Source organism: Strongylocentrotus purpuratus, unplaced genomic scaffold (assembly GCF_000002235.5).
Source record: "Strongylocentrotus purpuratus isolate Spur 01 unplaced genomic scaffold, Spur_5.0 spur5_scaffold_19, whole genome shotgun sequence".
NCBI classification, from domain to species: Eukaryota; Metazoa; Echinodermata; class Echinoidea; order Camarodonta; family Strongylocentrotidae; genus Strongylocentrotus; species Strongylocentrotus purpuratus.
The window spans coordinates 16,952,842-16,971,884 of record NW_022145604.1 but is presented as its reverse complement, the minus strand read 5'-3'; the positions used below and the strand labels follow the sequence as shown (position 1 = coordinate 16,971,884).

At 36.8% G+C, this 19,043-nt stretch overlaps 1 non-coding gene across 1 annotated transcript; it reads left to right on the top strand.

Annotated features, from left to right (window-relative positions):
- Positions 1-378: 378 nt before the first annotated feature.
- TRNAM-CAU lies at positions 379-451 on the top strand. The gene has a single exon. It is a non-coding gene; the product is annotated as a tRNA-Met (tRNA).
- The last annotated feature ends 18,592 nt before the right edge of the window (positions 452-19,043 follow it).

Genomic DNA, 19,043 nt, shown 5'->3' with positions numbered 1-19,043 from the left:
TGGACGCTCATATACTTTGGCCTCTGGAAGGGAGTTAAATGGAGCGGCAAGGTAATTTTATATTTTTTGTTTGTTGTTGGTTTATTTGTTTGTAATTTTATGACGAAAAAAGGGCCCCCAAAATACGAAATGGCAATGATTCGTTTACAGTCCAGTCCTTGGTATTGTAATGATGATGACGATGATGCTGATTGTGCTCATAATAATTACAATAATATTAACAATAATGATACTTACAATAATAATCATCATAATAGTAATAGTAATAATAATGATGATAATAATGATGATGATGATAATGGTGACGATGATGATGATAATAAGAAGAAGAAGAAAGAGAAGAGAAAGAGGATAACAACAATAATGACAACAATACCGGGCATGGTGGCTCAGTGGTTAGAGCGCCCGCCTCATGAGCGGGAGGTCGTGGGTTCGAACCCCGGCCGAGTCATACCAAAGATGTATAACAATGGGACCTTCTGCCTTCTAGCTAGGAGCTCAGCATATTACATTTGAGAAGGGTAGTAATAACATATTATGTTACGCAGGGCCCGCTGGAAGAGCAGTTTCATAACTGAAGTGGCTACCCTGGGTAAATAAAAGGTTATTATCCCCTCGCCGACGAAGTCGGAGGGGATATAGTACCGATGTAGTCCGTCCTTCCGTCCGTTCGTAAAAAATTTGGTTTCCAATCGATAACTTCAGTAATGTTTGACGGATTTTAATGAAATTTGATATAAAGGTACATAATATTAAAATACAGCCTCAGTTCGCTTTCGAAGTATGTAGGTTAAAGGTCACAGTTCATTAAATATGCGAAAAAATACACATCTGGTTTCCGATCGATAACTTTAGTAATGCTTGACGGATTTTAATGAAATTTGATATGAAGGTACATGGTATCAAAACACAGCCTTAGTTTGATTTCGGAGTATGTAGGTCAAAGGTCATAGCTCATTAAATATGCAAATCTGGTTTCCATTCGATAGCTTGAGTAATGTTTGACGAATTTTAATGAAATTTGATATGAAGGTACATCGTATCAAAACACAGCCTAAGTTCAATTACGAGTATGTAGGTCAAAGGTCATAGCTCATTAAATATGCGACTGTGGTTTCCGATCCATAACTTTAGTAATGTTTGACGGAATTTAATGAAATTTGATATGAAGGTTCATGGTATCAAAACACAGCCAGGTTCGATTTCGGAGTATGAAGGCCAAAGGTCATAGCTCATTTAATATGCGAATCTGGTTTCTATTCGATAACTTGAGTAATATTTGACGAATTTTAATGAAATTTAATATGAAGGTACATGGTATCAAAATACATGTATAGCCTAAGTTCGATTTCGGAGTATGTAGGTCAAAGGTGAAAAGTCATAGCTCATTAAATATGCAAAAACACCTAATTAGATATATGAAAATGGGATCAACTTCCTTGCCTAGTAATAAAATAGTATAGTCCAATGGAGGTAACTTGTTCTGACGTATATAGCCTAGGCCATTTGTACCCTTCGAGGGGATGCTACGCTTTACGTTGACTTGTTATTATTATTATTATTATTATTATTATTATTATTATATAGTGGGTCCTCGTACAACGAATATCTCTGTCACACTATGAGCTATAAACACACCGCTCTACTGCTAAAATATCCCGGCTTTTTAGCTCCATTTGTCCTGCTACTTACCCATTTGCTTCATTTATCTTAACATGAATAAGTATTTCCGTTTTTATTGTTGGCTGTGAGCATAACAATTTAAGCAAGTCTAATTGTAGTTAAACTAGTGTAAATAGCTTGATGTGATTAAAACACTACATTCATTTTAAAAGGTGCACTCAATTCATAATTCGACCAGTAAATGCGAGAAATAATTTTTATATTACTTATTTTTGTTCTGTTTTCTTATTTGTAATACCAATGATCATTCTTTTATCGTGTGATTTCGATCAGAAATTAATCATGTTTTTTTTTTCTTCAACTTGCCCTTTTTTATATTGAATTAAATCAAATGTATTGTCTTGTGCAACAAACAAATTAAATTATATTTCAGCGATACAACATTGTTTGAACGTGTACAAAGTGTAATAATGAAAAAATGTTGACATTAAAACAACATGTAACTGATGACACTACCAAGAATTATTCATGAAGAATTCTGCAGAAGAAGGGCTATCACAGTAAGCACTTGCTTGATAACAAGATCGCCCGGGGGTGGATGATAAAATGTTTGTTTAAACGGTGATGGTGATGATGTTGATGATGATGAACAATGAAAAGGAAAGTTTGTATCGAAATTCACACTTTATGACCACATTGAGTGTAAAATTGTTAAAACCGAACTAGATGTGATATAATTATTATTCTTACTTATTTTAATTTGCAGATGGCTTATGTCACCGTTCCCTTTATACACCTCGTACTAGCCGCGTTTTTTATACGTGGGGTCACTTTACCAGGAGCGTATGATGGTTTGCGGTTTTTTCTCTACCCCAACATATATCTACTTGGAAGACCACAGGTAAACGGTCTTCAAAGCTTGTATAATAATTGCATCTGTTGATTTCGCGAAAGTATTTCCTATCGTGTTTTCTCTCTTATTAGAGGATTCTAATTCCCATGTTATGTAATCATTTGAATTTGACTAATTTATTTGACTTTGAAAATTGTATTGTTATGCATCAATATATAAAGCGCATCTCATTCTCCTAAAATAAAATCATTACTTGACAAAGTCCTAAGAGCGACAATTTGTAGAACAATATCTTCGTCTACGGAGCATCATTATTTCTTGTATTTTTCTATAATATATATTACATATATATATATATATATGTAAACATTATATATATTCTTTTTTAATCATTTGTTTATTCTGACAAGAACATATATATATAAGGATAAATGCGAGAGATCTTGTACTTGAAACTCCTTGAACATATATAAATACCATTAACTCGTTAATATGAGGTGATCTTGAGCATTAATGAATCTACCTTGAGAAAAAAGGTAAATGTGTTTAAAAGCAACAACATTAACCATTAACTTTGTAGGTTTTGTTTATTTTAATATAATACAAATTAACTTTGCCTTCAAACTAGTCATTCCAATATTTTGTAAAGCTCAGAACGAGTAAAAAATGCAACGCTACCTTAACCGTGTCTGAATTTACTAGGCAAAATAATCTCCCATTTTAAATCATGATTTTGTCGCCTGTCTGGTAGTAGGGCTCGAATTTCAGGTAAAAAATAAAGCCCTAAGCAGAAGGGTGTTAGCACTAAATCGCTAAATCATAAAACTGATTTATTTCCGAGAAAAAGTTGGGGCGTGTTCTCCAATAACATTTATATTAGTCTTTTAAGTTTCAAACCAATTTTCGGGAAGGAAAGCAGTTTAAACATAAAACAAATCTTTAAATGCGAATAATTCAAAAAATAGTTTTCGAGTCGCTCGCGCGCTAACGCCCTTCTGCCAGCCGGTAGATTTTGATTTGATATCTGCATTTTCCCAAAAATATAATGACTGAATAACAAAGAAAATGTAAACGTTAGGTATAATACAAATATGCAAACAATATAACTCCATTTCAAATTTCGATTAACACAATATATACATATATTAATGAACTTACTATTTCTATAATATGTTATTATGAATTTTTAAGTATTATCCTAACTATCTGTGGAAAAAAAGTTCAGGAGACCGCCGATATAAGCGACGCTTTACTATGATGGCGGCCTAAGGTGTTTTTTGTTTAACGTGTGTGTTCATTGTTTTGTTTTGTTTTACTCGTTGTTGTTTTTTCTTTCGTGTGTTTGTTTTGGTCTCCGTCCACTTTGTTGTTGTTGTTGAATGGTTAACCTGTAAATACCGACCCAAAAGCTGAATTACATTCAGTTTACAATAACATCACATGAAATACATAGCAATCGACGAGCATTTTACTCTTTTTTTTCTTCATCAAATGGTTTGTAAAGGTGTGGATAGCCGCTGGAACAGAAGTTTTTTATTCCTTTTCGATTGGACTGGGTGCTTACACAGCCCTCGGAAGCTTCAACAAATTTCACTACAACTTCTATAGGTTGGTACAAAAACACTTGCTTGTAATATTCTCTTCTCGTGGCAAGAAAAGAAAAGCAGCGGGCACTATTAAAGGCAAACTCGGAATTGCTCGATCAGCTATTAGATTTTAAGACTGATTTTGGTTGAATTGCTAGCACCGGACCTCCATGCAAAAACCATTAGTTTCGTGGAGCAGTAAGTAGACCAGTAACTGATTAATAGGCCTAATTAAAATATTTATTTCAACCGCATTGGATGAATCATATTCTTCATGAAACCATTGTTTCAAATATTACCTTTATTTCATATATTCCACTGTTTTGGCACTAGGTATTTGAAAAAGACGGTTAAATTTTCATTTAAGTTCATGTAAGCATAAATTCAGGTCAATTAATCGGGATAAAAGATACCCCAACCTCCAACCAAAGTAGCGAACAAACGTCTTTCAACAGTTTCCGGTAGTAGCATCAGGAACAACATGCTATAAACAATCTAAGAAAATCGGACACCAGAAAAGTGGTTACTTTAAAAACGGCGTCCAAGATGGCCGCCAATGAACAGATCATCAATCACAAATTAGTCGGGTCAATATATGGTTAGACCCCCAACCGCTGCGGCATGAAAAGGATTTTCAACGGTTTCCGGTGGTGTTTGACATCAGAAACAACATATTAACAATCTAAGAAATTCAGCACCCGGATAGTGGTGATTTTCAAAATGGCGTCCAAGACGGCCACCCATGCCTCAAATAGCTGTAAATCATGATATAATTATCTTAAAGATTCAATTCTGGTATCAATACCTAGTTTTAGGGTTCGAAGAATCCATTTATACCACTTACATTAGGTAATATCTACCAGAAAATCGGGAGATCCAAGATGGCGTCCAAAAAGGCCGAAAGTCTCTCAAAATAACCGGAAGTTAGTTATTATTTACAGGAAAGCTGTAATGTATGTAGTAATATTAAAAGTATGTTTAGGGGTCAGGATAGAAACCATAAATTGACACGCCAGAACAACCGGAAACCGTTGAAAAACCTTCTTCTTTTTTCTTTCTTTTTTTGCAATTTTGGGCGGCAAACCAACTAATTTGCGATCGATGATCTGTTATTTCGGATAATAGTTATAATAATCAGTTTTTATATAGCGCTTATTACGACCACTAAGCGCTTCCGAACTTGGAGATTATTACCCCGGCTTTAGCTGTGCTGCCATTACGGCGCTCTAGCATTTCAAGGAATTGATTCCTGCCAGGTACCCATTTACATCACCTGGGTTGAGTATGGCAAAAGTTTATCTATGTCTTGCCAAAGGACATTAGTGCCGCGGCGGGTCTCGAACCACGAACCTTGTGCCCAGTAAGCTCGGATCCATTTTATTTATTCATTCATTTTTTTTTTTTCTACTGATTTCCTTAATCTTTTTTTTTTTGCTTAACGATATGATCCTATAGAGATAGAGAGAGACAGAGAGAGAAGAGGAAATAATGGAAAAGAACACGGATGAATGACCTTTATTATCCGCTCTAGGGAATTAATATATATTGCAATAAGATCTTAGCTGCGGGAAAAAAACATAGTGTATGTTTAATTCAGATATGGTTGCCCTACGTTCATTCAGTTTTTATGGTTTTAATTTGTCTCGATTTCTACCCGGTATGTCTTAAAGGTATAGGCCAGTTTTGGAAACGCAACCCTCTCAAAAAATGAAATGGAAGCTCGTATTCCCAATCATGTGAAAGAATATGTTTTAACTAGTACGTGATGATACAAATTTTGCCAGGAAATCGCCTACTAATTGATACATTTGGTAAATTATCATATCGATCCGGCCTGGATAGATATCACGAATGCACTCCAACATTGAACATTTGGGCATATATTTCTGTGTTTTGTTTTTGTTGCGAATTTAGGTTGAAGTATCTAAACCTCTGAAGCCAATATTGAATGGATATTTTGCACCCGAAACCCTTGAACCGCATTTTACCACTATCGGTCTATGTCTTTAAGGGAAATATGTTTTAAATAGAAGGTTGGGTGTTCGAAAAGTTGAAAAATATTTATGAGCTTTATCATTCTGTGTATGTCAGTTTGAAAGAATATCATAGTGAAAGTGTCTCATGAAAAGGATCGCTCTTAAAACGCCGTCTTATATGATGAACACAAGAAAAAGATGAAAGGTGTGGACCAAATATTTAAATGCAGTTCCATAACCGATTTCTGTGTGATATTTCGCAAAATGAGTCTTTTTATTAATGTTATCAGAAGCGGTTCTAGGAAAATAAATGAGGAGCATTGGGGAGGGGATTTTATGGGACATGAGGGTTCTTGCTTTCATTTCTATACGTCCTTTCGATTTTTTCGGGGGTGAGGGGGCCTTGAAGAAATGGAAATCAACTTTTCCCCCCTCCCTCCCCTCCCCCACCCTCCTCCCCCCCCCTCCTAAAGCAGACCTGCCAACCAGTACGATTTAGTCGTATTTAGTACGATTTTTAGAAGCAAATACGACAGTACGATTTTCCTCAATAAAATACGATTTTCAAATTTTTTTATTTTTACATTTTTTGTTATATATATATATATATATATATATATTTTTTTTTTTTTTTTTGTATTTTGTGTTTGTGTGTGTGCCATTTTCAATGGCAAAATGCCCATTCTGTCCTAAAAAGTATCCTACGAGCATCTCACATCGGCAATTCGGGGATGTTCATTGGTTCATTGAACACACCAATCGTGACAAAGTCATGCATATTCAACCAACGATCCTTTTAAAAAAATCTTCCTGTATGTAGGAACTGTAAGAGGCATTGATCCGCGTAACAGTCCGTGTTCATTTTTAAGAATACAACTTTTGGGATAAAAGAATACAGTTTTTGAACTCCAGAGGTTGGCAGGTCTGCTAAAGCCTAACCCCAGATCTGCTACTGATATTAATCATTACAAGCTTTTTATTATGTTTATTATAAACATCAATTCTCTTGTACACCATAAACAGCCTTTCCCAGTTGCTTCTTGTTTCTTTCACAATTGACCTGTATGATCATTACTCATTTTTATCTTCAAGGCTATTTTTTGTGTTATTGATTGTCTTTAGGGACAGCATGATCGTAGCCTACTTAAATGTGATTACAAGTATCTACGGTGTTCTCATCGTCTCTTCATTCTCTGGCTTCGTAGTGACCACTGAGGAAATCCCAGTAATTGAAGCCGTTGATGCAGGTAAGAGTAGTGTAAGCATTACTACCCTAACTAGCACCGCTGTCCCTGGTGAGGAAGTGGTGTTGAGGGTTATACCCCTCCCTCTCTCCAACATTAACCCTCAGACTAGCACCACTGACCTAGTACTGGTGGGGAGAAGGATGAGGGCTTTACCCCTCCCATCCCTAACCTTAACCCTAACCCTATCACCACTGACCTACTAGTGGGAAAGGGGTTCAGGGCTCCACTCCTCCCACCGTCTAACCTTAACCCTAACATCACTCGCCTACTGGTGGTGGGGAAGGGTGAGGGCTTCACCCCTCCCACCCTCTAACATTAACCCTAACCCTAGCACCACTGACCTACTAGTGGGGAGGGGTTGAGGGCTTCACCCCTCCCACCCTCTTACCTTAACCATAACCCTAGCATCACTCGCCTACTGGTGGTGTGGAGGGGTGAGGGCTTCACCCCTCCCACCTTTTAACCTTAACCATAACTCTAGCATCACTCGCCTACTGGTGGGAGGAGAGGTTGTATTAATCTGCTACCGGTATATTTTCATATATTCAGTTAACAACTAAATTATTCATACCCTTATGTTTGCAACTTTTGTAGATATGTGAAAATGTATTCGTCCCAATCTAAGTTTCTTGAAAATGTGCCATATTCAAGCTTATACATCTAAAAATATTTAACAATGGCCCTTATTCAACTAGTACACCTTTCCCTCTTGAATTTGCAAGTTATTAATTAACAAGGGGGTATTACTAACGTCATTTAAACATGTATATTTTATTCTTGCTTGCGAAAACCGATGATTATGAGGAGTTTGAGGACTTTCTCCCTCCCCCCCCCCCCCCCATTCTGTCTCGTAGAACGTTTGAAATAAATACGTTGTGGGCGACTGAGTACCACATTAATAATAATAACAATAATAATAGCTAGTTTTTATATAGCGCTTTTCAGGACCGAAGGCCCTCTCAAAGCGCTTAATCTACATTAATCTACCAATGATACATCTTGGCGGTGAGGAACATTTTCAAAATGTTTATCCCCTCCCGCTTGATAAATTATCATTTTCTATATTTGTATCAGTTATTTCGTTTTCTTTTTTATCATTAATTTGGATTTATATAGCGCTTAATACGTAATACCGTCTCTAAGATATCATTACCCCAGTCGTCGGATTCATTCACGCAAAATGTGCACTACTTAAATCGAGCGTTTCATGAAACAAACCACGTGAACTTCGAATCCCTCATCGGCACCCTCGTTACAACATACGCAGTAAATCATTTATTTTCTCCTATCTGATTTGTTTTGTTTTATTTGATTACTTCAGGTCCTGGTCTATTTTTCGAGGTCTTTCCGCGTGCTTTTGCTGCAATGCCTGCATCAAGGGTCTCGGCAATTTTCTTCTTCCTAGCGGTCCTAAAGATTGGGCTAAACTCTCAGGTAATCGAGGAAGGATCAAGGACTGGGGTAGTCCAGTTTCAGTCCGTTCTTTGTTTTGATTCTCCTATCACACGCATCGATCCCACACACAGTGCGATCCTTCCACTGATCACGCGATCCCCCCAAATTTCCGTCCGTTATCGGGGTACACTATGAATATGACTGACAAAGAAAGAGGACAAAATATACAGTTCCTCAGGTAGACATAGGAACATCCCTTCACTGCTATTGTGTACAAATGTGTAGAACAGGTGTCACATGCATATTCACCTGTTCTACACCTTTTTACATAATAGCAGTGAAGGGATGTTCCTTTGTCTACCTGAGGAACTGTATATTTTGTCCGCTTTCTTTGTCCGCCATATTCATAGTGGTATGAGTGGAACGGCTAGGTCTACATTCCACGTTGAGGGTGTGTTATTTGATCAGCTGATTAGGCGCGCGCCACGGAAACGATACAGAGGCTGGACTAGGACTTGGCCAAAGTGGGATGGCGGGGGTCAGAATTCTGACAAGAGTTAGGGTACGTTTATGCTTATGGAGAGGAACTGTATATTTTGTCCGCTTTCTTTGTCCGCCATATTCATAGTGGTATGAGTGGAACGGCTAGGTCTACATTCCACGTTGAGGGTGTGTTATTTGATCAGCTGATTAGGCGCGCGCCACGGAAACGGTACAGAGGCTGGACTAGGACTTGGCCAAAGTGGGATGGCGGGGGTCAGAATTCTGACAAGAGTTAGGGTACGTTTATGCTCAACTTTTTCTGGCCAGAATGAGGCATTTGTTACGCGTTTAGTTCAAAACACGGTTGCGTCCTTTCTCATTTTGGAGAATCGCAGAAAACATAATAGCAGTGAAGGGATGTTTCTTTGTCTACCTGAGGAACTGTATATTTTGTCAGCTTTCTTTGTCCGCCATATTCATAGTGGTATGAGTGGAACGGCTAGGTCTACATTCCACGTTGAGGGTGTGTTATTTGATCAGCTGATTAGGCGCGCGCCACGGAAACGGTACAGAGGCTGGACTAGGACTTGGCCAAAGTGGGATGGCGGGGGTCAGAATTCTGACAAGAGTTAGGGTACGTTTATGCTCAACTTTTTCTGGCCAGAATGAGGCATTTGTTACGCGTTTAGTTCAAAACACGGTTGCGTCCTTTCTCATTTTGGAGAATTGCAGAAAAACGGCGATCGTAATCGCCGATCGTAAACTCACAAAAAAGTGTGTTTTGGATCGGCGATTCTGGAGAAGCATAAACGCACAATCATTTGTAAACGCGTTTAAATGGGGTCAACGTAGCATGCGCAGTGCAGACTCTGCACTGCACTTAGTATGGCTCCTCCAGGCATGAATCTGGCCTGGAGGAGCCAGAGAAAAGAGCATTTACAGTACACCGTGGAACTGCGATTACGATGAGCGTTTCAAATCGCTCATTCTGCCTTCAAAATTGAGCATAAACGTACCCTTAGAGGCGTCAGAATCATCAGAATGCCTTTACTGCCCTTTTTACTCTTAATACCTAGATCTGACAAGCAATAACAAAAATCATCACATATTTTCTATCATGATGTGTAGCAAAAATTAAGCTTACAAATCTCTGACAAGGAAACAGAGCGGTCTGGACCGCATTGACCCCCTCTGGATCAGCCTTTGCGAGTTTAATGTCTATGAACGAAATGGCTATAAGAAAGACATTGTGGATCATCATACCAAAATCCTTAAATTTCAATGTTTTTAATTCGACTGTTTTCATTTAACATTATTTGTACCGGAAGCAGGTTTCAGAATGTATTGATTTGAAACAGAATTGAATTCAATCTATGCCTGATATTTGTTTTAAAAAAGACTCGATCGAGAATCTTTATCTGTAGATTGCATTTGCTTTACCTATACTTAATTAATGTCCTAATAGTTAGACCTATATTTTATTTCCCATTCGCCCTTTTAAATATGTTTAACTTTGATAACCTTTTCAACCTCGACAACATTGTCAACTGTAAAGTCTGTACTGGCCGAAAAGGCCAACCCTTTTTCAACTTCTTTAAACTTCTTCAACATTTTCCGACCTTCAATCTTTTCACCTTTTTCTCAACCTTTAAACCGTTTCGACCTTTTTCATCCGCTTAATTTGAGCCTTGTTATTCCTTTAATAATCTTAAACCTTTTCGAAAAAATTGAGAAAAAAAGTATTCTTCGTTCTGCTCAATTCAGGTAATATTTTGATACTTTGATAGTGTCGGCAAAAGACCATGTGGATGAGAAAGCATAGCTTATAATTTTCTCCCTAAACACACAACCAACAATTCCCCATTTCATTAACTAAAAAACCTTATTTTTATCCTCCATTTTCTACGTTAGCTCGTCATGGTGAAGGCGTTCATCACGTCTGTCTTGGATCTTTTCCCTACCTGGCTGCGGATTGGGTATTATAAAGAGGTATTCGTGTTGGGAGTCTGCTTTCTAAACTTCCTGGTTGGCCTCAGTATGGTAACTCAGGTAAGATATCGACACGTAAAGATATTTAGTGGTCAAGTAAATAATTTAATGGAGACATGATACTACCAATGATAAATTTAATGATATTGGATATTTTCATAGGGCACATATTCACCATGCATGGTACTTGACCATGGTGCTTACCCCGGCTCTGATGCTTATTAAGAAGACAAAGGTTATGATATGTGGAGGAAAATATTACCATCATATTCAAGCTGATGGAGAGGACATCGAAGTAGTCAACCCTTTTAACTTCCTAGGCTTTGTGATTGTGGATGGTGGTGGAAGCTCACCAGAAATGAGATGACGTCTCGCCATGGCTACATCATCTGCCATAAGCCTTACTGACATCTGGAAAGACAGAGGGATCTCACGGAACACCAAGATTCATATGATGATTGCTCTGGTCTTTCCAATCGCTACATACGGGTCAGAGACGTGGGCGCTTAGAGCAGCAGATAGAAAGAAAATCCATGCTTTCGAAAGGTAGTGTTGGATGAGGATGCTGAGGATATCCTGGACGGCTCATAAATCAAATGATTTTGTCAAGAACCAAATTGGAGCGGAAGCCACCCTATGCCAGAAGATAGATAAGAACAAGTTGCGGTATTTTTACACATTTCTAGGAGAGAGGGTGACAACCTGGAGAAGATCATTACCCAAGGTCATGTTGAGGGTCAACGGAAACGTGGTTGGCCAAAGGTTCGATGAGCTCATGGAATAAAAAGGATTACTGGCATGAACATCTGCACAGCTAATCGCTATGCCCAGGATAGAATTGGTTGGAACTTCATTATATATAGGGTCACAAAGGGTCAGTCATGACTTATAGGACGCCGACGACGACGAGGATTATCTATAATGATATTATCATTATTATTAGTAGTAGTTGTAGTAGTAGTAGAAGTAGCAGTGGTAGTAGTTTTTTATCAATATTATTATTATAATGCTAAATATATTACTCATTGCGGATATAGTATCGAAAATAATATCGCTAGTGATATTCGTTTGTCTCGCAATGTGGTCAATAAGGAATCTAAAAGATCACGACGTTTCGTATGCGGCCAGCGGCCTTGGTGATTGGTCGATCACCGTGTGCGTCGACCAATAGGCATTGGGCGTTATTGTTCCAATTATCGATCGAATTATAGACCGCTCCGCCGGTCCTCCCGTAAAGTATAAAAGACCCTTGCTTACAATAGTTTTTATCACCTGACGAAGTATCGCAGTAGCATACGAAACGTCGTGATCTTTTAGATTCCTTATTGACCACATTGCGAGACAAACGAATATCACTAGCGATATTATTTTCGATATTATTATTATATCCTGCATACTAAGAATCTTGCAATCTGATTGGTCTAAACGAGGTCACATGATCAATGATAGATAAGTATCTCCCTGCGATAGGACTTTTGTACCGTAACTGTTTGCTGCTGCCCCACTTGCCCATTGAATAAGCGTAGGAAAGTAGGTTACGCGAAATGTCAATGTCAATGTCAAATAAGCGCGCATCGACTGTATTACGTATGCGCGTTGTGCTTTGTAAAATCTAGCTGAAGATAAACTGTCTGCAGAATCAGTTCTTTTAAATATGTAAAATTCACTTTAAATAGACCTTATTGCCGATGTGGGATATAAAACAAATATTAACCTCCTTTACTCGGGCAATGTAAACACACTATCATCGCCTAGGTTGTTGTTGTTGTTGTTGTTTGATATTATCGGTGTTTCATTCTTTTTTAGAATATTTACGCCTTTCACTTTTCTTTTTTCTTTTTTTTTTTCTTCTATTTTTTGATACTATTTGTAAATTCATACTCTTCTCTTTTTTTGTTTTGGATAATATAATCTCAGATCTACTAGTCCATGAAAAACCCCTCACCGCAATTGGCACCTTTCTGCCAGACCAGCGCGGTACATTGCGCAATCTTCTCGGCCATCATTGGCCTAGGCAACTCTGGTGCCGGTGAGAGGATTCTGGGGTAGATCTCCAGAGTCTCTTGTTTGGGGTTTACCGTCCTCAATCCGTCTTTACTCTTTCTTACCTTTTCTCTTCTAGTATTTTTCCATTTTGTAAAACCTTATTTTCTATCAAAGTAGGTATCAACATCTTAGGGCATTTGGTTGTCGTGCGATATGTGCAACAAAAAAAAACTATTAGGAACACTCAAAACGCCTCGTTCTACGAACGAAGCGGATCAGTGCTCTCTGGGTCGCACTTTCTGTTGATTTTAGGAGTTTCATTATTTCGTTTGGGCTCGTTATATCACTTTCCATTATCAGCATTGCTCTTTCTATTGTATATTTCGGACATTTCATCAGATAGTGTGTTATTGTTTCAGGGGTGTTACAGTATTTACAATTTTGGTTGGCTTGGCCAGGTTGGGTTGTTTGTGATACTCATACTTTTGAGGGGTCTGCGTTTAGTCCTATGTTGCAAAGTCTGAGCCTGCGAATTATGACTTCGCAGTCTGTAAACAGGGTGCTCTCAAAGTTATGTTGAATTGTTGGTTTGAAAGGTCTTACGTTTGTTTTATTGTAATTTTGCCATTTTTCTTCCCAACTCTTGTATAGTTCTACTTTCAATACTGCTTTCAGACAAACATAACTTGTTATTTATTTGTATCTCTTCAGTTAGAGCTTGTTTTGCGAGAAGGTCCGCTATTTCGTTTCCCTGTATTCCACAGTGAGAGGGGATCCATTCTAGATGGACTTGGATGCCTCTATATTGTCAGTCTTGTGTATATATACTTGATGTCGTTTATGAAGTTATCTGACTCATCTCCTTTCATTGATTGCATTGAGAGGAGTGCGCTGAGAGGATGATAGTTTGTATTATATACCTCACTTAAGAAATCCAGCCATCTGATTGGTCGAAATTACATTCATATACTTTAACTATTCCTGTAAAATTCCCGGTAACATTCCAAACCCATGTAATAGTTCTAAAATAATAGTTATAAAATCCCAGTTATAGTTCAGTCTTGGTGAAATACCCATAGGTTCACATGCTACAAACTGGTCTGATCGATCGAGGATACCGTACGCGTGCGAAGAATTGGTCGGTAATTTCAATACAATTGAATCTCGATCGATCTTACAGACAATTTTATCTTGCATTGTTGACATGAAGACGAAAATAAACTTTTAAAAAAAACATCTGCCGGTAGATCTTGATCTAAGTTCGTGCCAATGCATTGCAAAAGTAAAAGAAGGGCCCGTTTAATGGAGCTGCCGCGAAGCATCCAGCACGCGAAGCCGTTTTCAATCCATTTTAATGTATACATCAGAAAAAACTGCTAAGTATTGGACTAGTGTGCGATGGCCGAGCGGTCTAAGGCGGTGATTTTAGTCATATCATCGTTTGAACGCAAGAGATCGAATCTCATCTACGACAAAAGCTTTTTTATTTTTTATTCTTTACTCTCAAAGATACACTCATAAAAAACAACCGTGCAGATAAACTAGATAAAGGCCAAGGTGGTGTCATAAGTTGACTCTTTTTTTTTGGGGGGGGCATATAAAAGTATAAATGACTGCTTTAATATTCGAGAAATAGTTGTTTTTATACGCTCAAGGGAAGGTTAAAATTGTGCTATTGCCCGAGGCGTTTTCCCTTGAGCGTATAAAAACAAGTATTTCCCTCAAAGCAGTCATTAATAATATACCATTACCCTCGAAGTCGATTAATATTTGCTTATTGTCATCATCATTATGATTATGATTGTTATATTTTTTCTATTATTGATTACATTTTAGGGTGGTTTCTACGTCGTCATGCTCTTTAGTGTCTATGGGGATAGTGCCTTCCCTATCATTTGGATATGTTTCTGCGAGAGCATCGCCATCGGATGGTTTTATGGTAAAAATTTCTCTTTGATTTGGTCAGATATAGGGAAACGAAACAAGCCATTACCCAATTTAAATCATTATTATGTATGACTATTACTTTATCATCACCAAATTTAACCATGCATGTTTTGTATCATATTTATGTTCTTTGTAAACTGTGGATGAGCCTTAACTTTACATGTGAGCGAAACAACTATCCATGTTGAAGGTATACTGTATATTGGACAAATGAAAACATTGAATTGTGGCTAACTGCCCCTGATCCCGAATTAGTCCTGAGCCTTCTTCAATAAATCGTTAACATTGCTATTGGCGTCAGCAGACCGCGGCGTTGAATTGTCTGGAAGTTGAAAAATAATGATATAAATAGGGCCCTGGTAGTTGCATGTAGTTGCAACTTTATAAGCCCGAATCAAATAGTAATGCTCCTATTATGGAGGATATTCGATGTACCGAAGCTGAAGTCTTAAAGTTGTTAAAGAATGTAGACATTTCAAAAGCGCAAGGCCCCGATGAATTAGCCCCATGTTTGTTGAAAGAAGGTGCAGAACAATTGGCACCTGCTCTTTGTAAACTTTTTAATCTGTCTTTGTCATCAGGTGTATTGCCAGCCGATTGGCAAAAAGCTAATATATGTCCATTGTATAAAAAGGGTAACAAACAGGATCCGGGTAATTATCGCCCTATATCTCTTACGTCCATTACATGCAAGATCTTAGAACGCATAATTTGTAAACGTCTTATTGAACATTTTAATGAAAATAATATACTATGTGACAATCAACATGGTTTTCGGGAAAAAAGAAGTTGTGAAACACAACTTATAGAAGCAATTAATGATTGGAGTTATAACATGGAGTCTGGTTCAAGCGGCCACATTGCTTTCCTTGATTTTGCAAAGGCGTTTGATAGTGTACCTCACGACCTTTTAAGAACAAAACTTGAAATGTATGGTGTAAGATCTCAAAATTTAGAATGGATAATGAATTTTTTACAGAATAGATATCAAAGGGTGGTTATAAATGGCGAATGTTCTTCATGGATCAAAGTTAAATCAGGCGTTCCGCAAGGAACAATTTTAGGCCCGATATTGTTTTTATGTTTCATTAATGATATGCCTAATAATATTTCATCAACTATTCGATTATATGCGGACGATTGATTGATTGATTGATTTTTATTCGACAAGCTTCCAACATACAACAATATACAATAATAACAGATCAAAAAAAGTCAGCTTGAACAGGATAACCCACGAAAGCTCGAGAGCTTATTTCCAGTGGGGTCCCTTACAGACATGTATAAAATTAATAAGTTAAAATAGTAATATTTACAGACAGATAAGAAAATTAAAAGAACTACTTATTAAAGATAATAATAATAACAACATTAAACTGATGATAGAAATGATATTAAGTACAAGAAGAAAAAGAAGAAGGAGAAGAAGAAAAAGAGGAGAAGGAAGAAGAGGAAAATAATGATGAATTTGTAGAAATTCTATAACGTACGAAAACATAAGTATATACAACATGAAAAAGTATGAACCGACAGAAGAATAAAAATTTCAATCATATAACATGTCATTCACTTCTCTTCTCTGACTGTCAAGTATTAGGTATTCCTTTAATTTCCTCTTAAAATGATCATAGTTTCCTATTTCTTTTACACCATTGGGAAGGGAATTCCAATGTTTTATGGCATTGTAATAAAACGAATTTCCAATACTACCTACTCTTTCAGGTAAGTTAAAGTTGAAACGTCTATTTCTTGTATTATAATCATGTACGTCAGTAACAAGATCGAAGTTGGATCGAATATAATGATTCGACCTAGTATGGTATATTTTATGCACATGATGCAATACGAGTTGTTTTGATCTTTGGTCGACTTCAAGAAAACCAGCTTTAGAAAGTTCGCTGTACCCAACATGAGTTCTTGGACCAGAACAGTTGATAAATCTCACCATTTTGTTCTGTATAATCTTCAACTTCTTTTGATCTGACTTGTTTATGTTACTATACCATGCAGGGTTAGCATAGTCAAATAAACATTGAATAAGAGCAAAACAGAGTGTACGTCTTGCTTTTAAATCCATACAACTTTGATATCTGTACAAGAATTTCAGACGAGAATTTGCTTTTTTTACAACTGATTCTACTAAAGATGAAAATGAAATTGCGCTAGCCAACTCAATGCCTAAATACTTCACAGACTCTTTTCTCTTGATTGCTTGATTATTGTGTGTCACTTTGAATTCAAATGACTTTTTAGAACTACTTTTAGAACAAAATAAAATGCTTTCTGTTTTTCCCAAGTGTAAAGAAAGCTTATTATCAGTCATCCAATCGACACACGTAGACAGCTGTTCACTGAGCTTTTCCTCAATATATTTAGGATCAGGATTTGAATAGAGTAGTACGCTGTCATCTGCGTACAATAATAGTTTGAAGTCTTTTATACAAATACACATATCATTTATATAACTTGAAAATAGAATTGGGCCTAAAATGCTTCCCTGAGGAACACCGCAAGTTATAGGCATTAGTTTGGAACGAATATCATGAATGGCCACTACTTGGTGCCGATTAGATAAGTAGGATCTAAACCAATCTAAACTTGCCTTATCAAAACCCATTAGTTGTAACTTCTTCAATAAGACGCAATGATTAACTGTATCAAAAGCTTTTTGCAGATCAAGGAGCATTGTATATTGTACCGTCCAATTTTCAATGTAGATGATTGCAAGATATTACAAAATGATTTAGAAGTTTTAAGTAAATGGTCTGAAACATGGATGCTCGACTTTAATGTGTCAAAGCGTAAAACTATGAAAATGTCTCGAAAGCTTCACGATATAACATATAATTATTCTCTCAATGGACAGGAGTTAACAAATGTAAAGTCTGAAAAATACTTAGGTCTTGTAATAAATGATTCTTTAAATTGGAACGACCATTGCACTGACTTATATACAAAATGTAACAGGATCATGGGAATTATAAGACGGAATTTTGTTAATTGTCCAAAGTCTATTTTAAAAAGTCTTTTTGAATCACTAATTCGCTCACGTTTAGAATATTGTTGTACAGCATGGGATCCCTATAGAAACACACACAAAGAGAGGATTGAACGTATTCAAAAACGTTACGTAAGGATGATGTGTAAGGATTGGTCTACGAGTTATAACGTGTTATTACAAAATGTCAAAATGAATTTATTAGAAAATAGACGAAAGTACCATAGACTTGTTTTTTACTATAAGATTGTAAATAACTTGATTAATGTAGGAGAAGTAAATAGGTGCACACGAGCGAACAGAATAGGAAGAAATGATAATACTTTTAAGATGCACGTTCCATATGCCAGAACAGACTATTATATGAAATCCTTTTATCCCCAAACAATTAATGAATGGAATCAACTCCCACAAACAGTAGTAAACAGTCAATCGCTAAATACCTTTAAATCGGCTCTGGTAAAACATCTCAATCTAGATTTTTAAAATAGAAGTGTCTTGCAATTTCTAACTTGTATTTCTGTTGTTGTATTTATATTGAACTATAACCTATGTCGTACTTCGATATTTTATGTATTAGTATTTACTGTGTAATTATGTATGCCATTTTACTGTCCATATCTGGGATGCAAACTTGTATGGGTTTTTCTAAACCTTGTTTTGTAACCCAAGACATGTATATATTTTTATATTGTCTGAATAAAATCAAATCAAATCATGTTTCGTTATTCATATTGTAGAAGAAAAAAGCAGTAAAGGACAGTCACTATCAACTGTTGAAATTGAAGAGTAAATTCCTAAAGGAGTGAGGCGAAATTTTACCCGTTTGTGGTAAACAAAAAATGGAACATGTATGTCTGTTGGGTTTGAGTTTACCAGTATTGGGCAAATTGTCACCAATTTTGGTACATGCGTTGAATCGTACCCAATTTTTTTTTAGGTAATGACATTTAGGGCAAT